Source organism: Ammodytes marinus, assembly GCF_949987685.1.
Source record: "Ammodytes marinus genome assembly, chromosome: 12".
Taxonomy (NCBI): Eukaryota; Metazoa; Chordata; class Actinopteri; order Uranoscopiformes; family Ammodytidae; genus Ammodytes; species Ammodytes marinus.
The window spans coordinates 26,361,129-26,372,670 of NC_137216.1; positions in this window are offsets into that span (position 1 = coordinate 26,361,129).

Sequence of the window (11,542 nt, forward strand, 5' to 3'; positions counted from 1 at the left end):
GGTTGATTAAGGGAAATAAAATAGCGCGAGGAAATCTAGGCGCGATAGAGGCAATGGAAGCGATGAACCAAAATAAACCAATACAGTATATGATCAAGCATTAGGGGCGTCAGAAGCGAGCATCGCGTTTGGTGTGAACGCACCTTTACATCTAGATAAACTAGCTGAATCTATCATAACAGCTTATTGGGGATTTCTATTGGTAACTCTTTAACTCTGGATTCCCTAATACAAAGACAAGCCCTAATCTGACCTCAATCCTAAATTCAAACTTTAAAATTACCTTGATCTTTAAATGAACCAAAACCAAATCATACCAATCAAATCATTCCAAACACACACACACACACACACACAAATGGAGAACTAAAAACACACATTCTCACACTCTCAGTAAAAAGGCTGCAGCGATGGCATGCGGGTCAACAACAGGAAACAGTCTCAATGATTCTCTTCTTCCTCTGAGGGGAAAAGAGATGTTTGAGATAGGGTGAACCGGCGCGGGCAGGTGGTTCTGATAAAGGCCCGGGCCAGGCGTTACCGCGGTTATGTGCCCTGCTGAGTTAAAAGGCGCCTCCCGCTGGTAAACCCCCCCCCTGTGTCTTAAATGAGAGAGGTCCGGTGCTGCGAGGTGCGCCACAGTCAGCCCCTCAGAGATCCAGCGGATAGTGTGACTGACCGGGGCAGGTGACCCGGAGATTGAACCCCCCTAGGAGGCTTGATTGTGAGAGTGTGAGAACAGGAGTGCCAGAGTTAAAAGCTGAAACCGAGCTGGTTCATTTTCTATGAGGCGAGTCATATTATTGGTCAATTAAGAATCAAGCCATTAATCCTACATTGTTTTCCTTTGTTCAACATTGTAGACAGATCTTTTTACCAATTTTGATTGGAAAACTTCAGTTTGGGCAGTGAGAAACTGAGATAGGCATCCAAAAGGGATCATTAATTGTTCATTTGTAGGTCAAAAGGCGTTGAGATGTTTAGGTCAGAAGTAGCTGAATTTGAGTGAATTGGAGGCAACACTATGCCATGCGGTATGTGTTAGCGTTAGTGAAGCAAAGCTAACAATGTAGCAAAGATGCAGGACACAACAGGGCTCCGTCTCACACATCCAATGGAACACATCTGCTTCTATTTGAATCAATCCAGCTGCCATGTTTTACTCATTTTGTGACATTTAACGCTCTACAGTGATTTTGTATTGGAGCTATTGTACATTCAATAATGTGTCTGAATGCTACATAACTGTTCCAGCGTCTAAGACACTTTCACGCAAATTAACATAAATTGTTCTGCTCTTCATCAATTTTACCTAAAAGTGACAAACGTCATTGTTTTATTCCATAATATAACAAACACATTATCTACAGCAACTGCCATTCCATTTTCATGTGTCTCTGACGTTGTATGTGTGTATGAAGGGGCCTGATGTTGGGTCTTCTTGAAGAGGGGTGTGTGATGGCGGAGTTATAGTCAGACCAAACTAGAGGTGGTATTATATGACAGGGAATGGAGAGAGTTGGGTGAGATGGAAGACATACAGTTGCATGTTTGGAGAGTTGCTGTAGGAAGATGTGGTGTTGTGTGACAAAACAAAGAGAAAAGAGAGCTGGTTGAGTTGTGGGTCCAGATACAGTGGGGCGACCGTGGCTCAGGTGGTTAAGCGGGTTGGCCAATGATCCAAGGGTTGGCGGTTCGATCCCCGCTCTGCCACCCATGTGTCATGGTTGTTGTGTCCTTGGGCAAGACACTTCACCCACCTTGCCTCGTGTGAATGTGTATGACTGCTGTATGTTTGAGGTGGTGGTCGGAGGGGCCGTAGGCGCTGAATGGCAGCCACGCTTCCGTCAGTCTGCCCCAGGGCAGCTGTTGCTACCATGGTAGTTTACCACCACCAGTATGACTGTGAATGAATGGAACCTGGAACCCTGTAAAGCGTCTTTGAGTGCCTTGAAAAGCGCTATATAAATCCAATCCATTATACAGTGTCCCCAGGCCTGAAGTAGGAGAAGTGAAAATGTAGAAAAAGATAAACTTATTTTTTGTCCCATCAGACATTATCTGACTGTCAACTGGTGGCAATAAACTACAAGGGATCTAGATTGTCCACTCTTTCAATTTCATACCTGTTTTATTGTTTCCTAAGAAAAAGGCATGTAAGAAATGGTTATACATTGTTAGTTTTAAACGATCTTTAGTAAATGTTTTTACCTTTTTTTTAAAGAAAATAATCACCTGCATTACAGGAAGTCTTGTGTGTCTTATTCACCAAATAAGAACTGGTACCATGTCTTTCTAAAGCAGGTCTTTCTAAAAAAAAAAATGAAATTGCTCATAGCAAAGGTTATAATTCAACCCCTTTGGTTTCACAGATTTGATGATAGTCAGAAAACGTACGTTGTTCTTACTAAAGGAAACAAGCTAAAAAGCTGCACCTTTACTATAATAGAGTTGGAGCAACTAACAGTATGGTGTGGTTTATTTGGGCTACAGGATGACACAAGAAATGTCTTGAATGAAAGCACGAGCTACAACCGAACAGCAATTGAAAGTCGACAGAGTAAACCACTGTGTTAATGTCCACTGAAGCTGAACTGTCCCCACTAATCTCTATACACGCGGGTTCTACAGACATCAAAGCCATGACACATTTGCTAACACCAGTGCCACCATGGTCCAGGTCTGCTGTGGATGAAAGACTACAAAGGAGAGCAAGCCCGAGGTCACTGCTATACATAGAAAGGCCATCCCGTAAAGACAACAATGCTTATAAGTGTGTAGCTTTTACAACAGCGTGGCCTCCCTTGTCCTTGCCAGGCCTTCTGTGAGGTCATTGGGAGTTTTACCCCTATTCGCCACGCTCATTACTTTCACCGGAAGTTTGTTTAACGTCGGGGACGATGTGAAACAACCAGGGCTGGGTTCTGAAAACACAGACTTAATACCCCCCAGGCTAAATATTCTGGAAAATATTCAGCCCCCGACACACACATGCGCTCTATAAATCACCTTTATAATGCTTGTCAAATAAAATGTAACTACGACTGTGGGCCCTGAGAGAGAGTGTGTCCGCTGTGTTAAAGCTGGCCTGATTTCAGGACAGCCCCGCAACCCTTTTCGCCCCCCCCCCATCCACCATCAATCTATCTATGGGGGCCATACATGCCTGCTGGTGCGTGTCTGAATGCGAGTTTTGCGAGTGGCAGCTGCGCTTTCTCATGGACCTCACCTGCACCGGCTGGACAGACGCCAGGGGACAGATTCACACACATTTCACGGTGACATTTTCTCCAAAGCCCTGAGTGTGAGGGAAGTGTCCGACGTATTCCCTTCTGATAAAACAACATTCTATTGTGGTAGGGATTGCACTATTAAACAAGCACGGTGGGTAATCCCTGGTAACAGGCCTGTTGAAAGCTAAATCGCACCCGTGCATTGCTACGTGTGTGTGGAGGGGAAAACAGGAAGCCCAGGGTCCCTCACTCTCTCTCTCTCTCTCTTTCCCCTGGTGGAATTTGGAGTGGCTGCACATGTTCATGGAGAGCTCCTGGAAAACCTGTGCGTCAAACACACACACACACACACACACACACACACACACACACACACACACACACACACACACACACACACACACACACACACACACACACACACACACACACACACACACACATACACACACCAACTGCTTCAACTCTGCCAAACCCTCTTTTAAGTCCCCTGAAATGCACAGCTGGAGGACAAAGACTGGCTGTGGATGTGTGTGTGTGTGTGCGTGCCGTGTGTGTGTGTATGAGTGAGTGGCGTCAGTGTTACAGAACACAAACTTGGACACACCAAAGATGTGCGTCATATAAATCAAGGACGAGCTCTTCACTTACTCAATCAGAATGCTTCGCTCATGGGGCGTTTCATGGGTGTGTGTTCTGTGGTCAACATTATTTAAAGAAGCTTGTGTAATTTTCTTCTATTCATTTTGTCTAAATATAAACCAAACTCATATGCGTGCAAGCTTATGCATAAGCTGATGCTGTTGAATAAAGACATTACTAAAGTAAAACATCTTGGGCATTTTTAACTTTACATACTTTGAGAGTTAATTATTTTGTCCTTAACAAAAGTAATCAGGTTGTACCCATATTGTTGTATATTGTGCAGTTGTTGTTTTTTAGGGTAGAAAAGATGTCACTGACAATAAAGTATACACTTCAACAACAATTCTTCATTTCATCTTTTTCGAATATGAAATCAGACATACCATTACTACTGTCAAAAACTAATGAAACACCAGAAGCTAAAGCTAGCAATATAATGACTGTACCTATGTTCAGGTGTTCGATATGTAGGCCTAAATACCCCCAATCCACCTGCTACGTTTTCCGTTATGTGTCAAAGAACTTTGAAAGGCTTCCGTGAAGGCAGAAGGTCTTCACCAGATCTGCACTGTTCTTCTCAACAGCTCGTTTGTCTCCTTGCATGTGTATATGTCATATTCTTTCAGCGTATCCAACACTCACATTTTCTGTGAATGGCTGCATCCGCAATGTATGATGTAATTTATGCATAGCCTCTTCTGGCGCTCGCACAATTCAGTGGTGTGAATCAATCTGTATGCGAAAGAGTTCAAGTTCAGATGTCCCACAACATGTACAGTTTGTGAGACATCTGAGCCTAATCCCTCACACCTGCTCCGTAAAGGAATGCCAAGTTAAATTTACAACCGCGAGTAAAGACCCAGTGGAAAGAAGATTTTAATTGACGATCATGGCCCCTTTGACGTTTTGGACTGCATGCGTGACACAGTTGTGTGTGTGTGTGTGTGTGTGTGTGTGTGTGTGTGTGTAGTTCATTGCAATTACTTGCCTTCCCATGGTAGATTCAAAAGAGTTGTAAACTTTTATTAAGTAGCATAATGAATGTCCTGCAGCCCCAACATTCCTATTAGGAGAATAGGACTCACCCTGAGTCAAAGCTCTTTTCTGCTTTTACAAATGCAGAGACCACAGTATAGGGGATGTTTGAAACCCTGCAAAAAACAGGCTCGTGATTCAAAACTAGACACATTTGTTTGTATTGAAGATACTCTAGTATTCATGAATTAACTAACATGCCACCAGGCTCAGTTAGCCAAAGTCATGAGAAGACATATTATGCTACTAGAACATAGCCATGCAGATCATTTTTAAATCAGATTTTTTTTTTTATAGTTTCAGTTATACATTATTGGCCCAAATAACATGGTGTCTTTTTACATTGCAGAAAGTGAATGTTGTGAAAAATAGAGAGATAGTCTTAGCATGTATAAGTTATGCCAGTGCTCAGTAGCTGACAGTGAGGAGGAGATATTCTCACCATTAAATTCTGCTTTGCTTAAAGGCCAACTTCACCGGTTGGAATATGAAGGTGTATTGAACTCAGAGATCCTATTTAGTATAAATGTGCAAAAAAAATGAAATCGGATCATCTTAGCCTGAGAAAAGGCAGAAAGAGTGTTTTATGGTCTCACTGTCTAACCCTACAGTTTCCTTCTTGTGACATCACAGTAAGGGTTAGGATTAACAGGACAGCTGGGCCAAGGGAAGACTAAGGGAAGACTGAGGGAAGAAAAACCTCATTCATTATATTATAATAGTTATTTTATAATGATAGATCGCTGGTTCCGTATGGGTGAAGTATTCCTTTAACCCACTGACTAACTGTTTGAAATGAATTATGGCATTGGTAAATATGTCTTGCCATCTAGCCCTTTGACCTTAAGGCAGCCCCGACATAACTTTTCAAACCCTTTGCCAAAGTAGGAACTCATCCATCTGCACACTCTCTGTGTTGCCAAAACAGTGATTATATCAATTGCTGCTGCTGCAACTAATTGAGATAACTGCCACGCTGAAAGGAGTGAATTAGGTTGAAATAGCTGGAGACAGACACACGTAGCTGAGGGGCTTGTCCTGCTCTCTGCCTGTCTCCATTGTCATAGTGGGTATAAGGCCATCACAGTAATAGACGTGTAATTGGCTTTAAGTGGATTAAGTGTTGGGGCAGGGCAGAGTGGAGCTGGCCAGAGATGTGCAGTCCAAACTAACACACCCTGTTGAACAAACTGTCACTGCAGAGCGTGGGAGGGTCTCACTGTAGATGACAGAAATGGTCACTGTTCAAGATAGAACATATTGCTTCGGTCCTCGCCTCTGATTGGCTAAGACCCATTATGATGGCTTTGTAAAACAACCAGTTAGCACATGTCTGTCACCACAAAGTTGGCTATTTAGTCATACCTGTAGTTGTGTCCTAAAGAGCCAGTGATGTGCTTCTTAGGGTCATCTTGTGGGTCAGTCATTTTTTCTTGTGCACATACTGTAGAACCTTGGTGACTGAAAGCTGCATTGTCGGCTCAGCTCTGATACAGCAAACGACTTGGTTAGAATTTGACCAAAACACTATTACAGTCCACATAGACAATCATGATTTTATAACTGTGTTGTAAATATGTGCACAGTGTTTTTTTTTTAGCGACTTAGTTTTAAACTAAACTCAACTAAATAGTTCAACAAATTAATTAATTCAGAATCGGAAACAGTACTTCAACATCAACGATATGAAAAGGTTTTGAATTTGAGTCACTGATCTTAAACCACACCCGGCCTAAGGCACTTCCTAAGATTCCCGATGTTGGTAATTAAAACCTTCAGCGGTCTTTATTAAGAGATAGAGAGACTGTTTTATGTTCACTCAACACATTCAAGTGTGTGTGTGTGTGTGTGTCTTTGTCTGTCTACTGTACTTTGCACAGCGCATGTGTGTGTATCATCCTACATATGGCGAGCACACACAGACGGTTTCCAGCATCACATACAGTGCAACACGTTGGTTTAATTACACAGGAAGTAGGCCCTGTGACATTCTTCTTCTTATTTATGATGTGTTGCAGCCATTTACATCTAAACCGACCAAGAGAGGGGGAAATACAGGGCAGCAGTTAGTCAGGAATTTATACCACTGGCATTGGGATAACACACTGTTGTGCCTAAACAGAGTGTCTCATTTGTAATGGGTTAATGCTGATGCCATAGTGCATTCCAAGAGACTCAATTCTAACATGTTTACACAAGTGTCTCTGTAGAATCAACCATCCCAGACCCCTGCGGAGTCATAAACTCATTTAAGATGGGATAGTCCTTTTAAAAAGGTTGGTTAATCTAACCAGACATTTAGAATTAAACTCTTTTTGAAGCTACAGTATACCATAAAAGTCCAAACCAGACACTGCAGGGCCCAGGCATCCTGCTGTTATTACCCATCACCTCACAGTGACACAACCTCAAAGCCTTTTTTTTCCCCAAGTAAGGAAAGGCATGTTATTGGCTGGTTTGAATGCAAATACTGCTTGCTGATAAGAAAACAAACTCTTCTGATTGGATGAGAATGCATTTGGACTGCTAGAAGACAGAATGCAATAGTCAAATTTTTGCCATTCAACGCTGGCTTTTGCCGTGACAGAAGGTATCTCACGCTTAACCCGAGGCCTAGGAAAAGCAACCCCCACCTCCGCCCTGCCGTGACATCCCTTACAGTTGAGGTGCTTTTTGCAAACTTAAAGCTGAATTTTCCCAGTCTTTATACTCGCTGGACTAGTCTATAGACTGCTTGAAACATTTTCTTCTGTTTACCGGATCCAAAAGAGTTTTTCACTGAAATCTCTTTGCCACGACTGAAGCAGATACCTCAGCCTCTCCTCAAAACAGAATCTAACGCGTGCAAAGTGTGTGCAAAGACGCAGGATTCCTTTTTTTCTCGCACTCAAAGTGATTGACATGACAGTGTAACTCCATGCACCAGTGTTTTATTTATCAGGGAAGTATCTAACATAAAATAATCTACGTTAAGCGAGGTGGTTAGAACAGTTGTCTATGCACTCAGACACACAGCAACATTAGCATCCCACTGGGCTCATCTCACCGGCCAATCACGTCCAAGAATCACTCATGAGCTTGTAGTTCTGGGCAGGTCCAGGACATTTGGGCTTATCAGGGCGCAGCTGCATACTGCTCTATGTGGATGTGAAGTACCAACAATATTAACCGACAGCTGCTAAAACGCTGCATAGAAATCCTGAATTGGGTGTTAATTCTTAAACGATTATAAAGTGAATGCATTATAAATATAGTTATTCAAGTGCTGGCTTTGTTATGTCTGTGTGCCATGTGGTGTGGTAGGCCCTAGCCAAATCACTGACAGTCCTATTTAAATGTAGGTGAAAATCAGGAGAAATGCAATCGATATTAGATTTTTATTTGTTTATATATCAGCGGGACTCTGCAAAGACTTCACAGGTGCGAATACATCAGTGCGTGTGTCGCCCGTGACATAAAAACGTTAATGGGTCTCATCTTGCTGTAGGGCAAAGTTAATGCAACGGTTTTGGAACAGTGAGACATGCTCCTCAGATGCCTCCATGTAATGTTATACATATATATGTATATATTTTTATATATCTCCAGTGAGTGAGTTGCCAGCTTTAGTTGTATAGGTTACAGAGCAGGCACGCTGGGAACTATCTAGTTTCTCTTGCCTGCGTGTGTGTGTGTGTGCGTCTGCATGTGTGTGTGTGTGTGCGTCTGCATGTGTGTGTGTGTGTGTGCACGTGTGTGCGTCTGCATGAGTGTGTGTGTGTGTGTGTGTGTGTGTGTGTGTGTGTGTGTGTGTGTGTGTGTGTGTGTGTGTGTGTGTGTGTGTGTGGCTGTTTGCAATGGGCAGAGGAGGAGGGGCCAGGCGCAGCGTTTGTTGAGTGGAAAATGGCCTCTAAAGCTCCTCTACTCACCTTTCGCAGTGACAACATTTAGCACCGGTGTGCCGCCCCTCCACTCCCCCTCTTCCCCTCTCTCACCCATCACCACCCCAGGCAACACCCCCCTCTCCCCTCCCCTTCTCTTCTCTTCCCTCCATTCAAATTTCACTTTTCTTCACTTCACAACCTGTTTTTGGAGTGATGGAAGGATAAAGTGATTTTTGCACAGGGAGTAAATGCCCTGAGTAGATGTCAGACATTACATGGGGCTGGTGGTTGTAGGTAGTAGTAGTAGTAGTGGTGTTGGGGCTAGCTAGGTCCGGCCCCCGAATGCACTGTGCGAGGGGGCCGAATGTGACAAAATGCAAAGTGGAATTCGCTGGCCCCTCCAGTCCAGAATTGGCCCACGGAAAAGAGCATGTGAGAGGCACGATGGCATGTCCTTCGCGGGCCGGGCGAGCCTGGGTGACAGCTGCGATGTTTATAGGCCAGCTTCGATGACAGTCAGCGGGGGACGGCTCGGCTCTTTTCAGACAGGAATTAGGTTTGTCATCAGATTCTAAAATCCGGGTGATTTATGACGTTTCCACTCCAGCGTTCTCCCCTCGCTCTCCTGCCCCTTTGACCCCCACCACAAACGTCCAGCCGACATTCAGCCAAACTGTTTGTTTGTTTGTTTACCTCGTCACTTTCACCACAAAGGATAGATTTCTCACACGAGGCCAACACACACACACACACACACACACACACACACACACACACACACACACACACACACACTACAACACCCACACCATACGTATTGGGAGAGCAAAAATAATGACCTCTAATTGATTTATTATGCCTGAATGAAACCATTTTAGTTTAATCTAGAATAGGGACTGTTGGTGGAATTTGTGTGACTGTTGCTAATTTAGTGAAACCCCTCCTCTTACATTCATTTTTAATTTCATCACTTTAAAGGTGAAGTAAGCGATGTATTTATGTTAATATAAGTGTTAAATCGCTATTTATTCATACAGTGATCACTTACAAAAAGTGCGTGTTTCATTGAGCCGATCTCTGTCAGCTGCTCTGCATGTAATCGGCAAATAAACTTTTTGTCGTATCCCGAAATTAATATCCAATCACAAGAGAGAACGTTACAAACCGAAACCCGTCTCACTGCATGGTCTCACTGCCGGTGCACGCCAGAGGACAGATGGGTGAATGTGTATGCGACTACAATGGCGGAGCAGGTAAAAATCCTTCCCAATGTCTGTTTTGATGGTTTTTATCATGTTTTATCACAATTACTTATCTGAGATGATGCTAGATAACTCGCTGCTTGAAGACCGCAGTGCATTAACGTAGGGACGAGCGAGGGGACTGCTAACTGCAGTAACTGACAGGAAGTTAGCTAAAAGAACCATTCCGCTTACAGCACCTTTTAAGATAGATTTTCAAACAACCAGCAAAGTCTTCCCGGAGTTCCCTGAGTAGCAGTTGCAAACTTAGGAATTTTGGTATTTTGTTGCCTTTATAGTTTCCTTTTCTAAGATTTAGCTCAGGTCAAGTTTAGTTAAACGGCTACAAAGGTATTGGCTGCATTCCAAATCACATACTCTTTCTTTCTTCTATTCTACATACTACATCTGCCCATAACATTAATCTAGTTAGTATGCAGTAGGGAGTGGACATACTTTTACTTATTTTTTTCATCATAACATTGCACCTTGATCTTGCCTCTTGCTTTTATATCCGTTGCATCCTTGGTTGTTTTTTATACGGCGACTTCGTCGATGTGACGTCTCTTCCGGTGTGCACTGGATTGTGGGTCAGAATCCCCCAAATGGCATGCTGGTTTCGACACTAAAAAATCTCGGCCGGATGTAGCATACTTCCGGGTATTTTTAAGCATACTAAATCTGAGCACAAGAATTGGAACCTCCCAAATCTTTTTTCTACAATATTAAGTAGCAAAAAGTATGGGCATTGGAACGCAGGGCCCCTCTCTCTCTCTCTCTTTCTCGCTCTCTCTCTCTCTCTCTCTCTCTCTCTCTCCCTCTCTCGGTGCAGCATCATCCAATATGGGTCATGTCCCTGGGATACAGTGCTGTGAGCTCCTATGCATAAGTGCCAACTTTCATGAGATTAAATAGTGTGTTTGTTGCTTTTTAGACTCTTTATTTAGACAAACATATATGTTAACAGAAACAAAAATAAGCAAAAATATCTAGTGTGCATACTAACAACCCTAGCAGAAATAGCAAGCGTTTACATATCTACAGTATATATGGACATGAACAGTACCTGCTCACAAACTTGCATAAATAGGTCGGGTGATTTAGAAAAAGGAGAACGAAGAAAATAAAAAGATTAGTGTATGTTCGGTTTTGGAGCTGGACATTGGTACACACACCACTCCCAGGTACATACACTCTCACCACCACACACATGTACAGTATATTCTCTACTCTCAGGGTTTTCATGTATTTTTATACTTTACACTTTTATCTGCACTGTGTCCTTGCACTACCTTTGTGTGTTTATTTTTGTCTCAGGTGGGGCCCTTTTCACTCGTGTTTTTTCTTCTTCTATATTGCAGTGTTTAGAGGAGCCTCGGACTTAAAAATTTCATTGCCAATGGCTGCTGTTGTAATTGTTGTGCATATGACAAATACACTTCTTGAATCTTGGATATGAACAGAGGCGAGGCAATATTGCTAACTGTGTGTGGAGACCATTGCTGTTGCACGTGTGTGTGTGTGT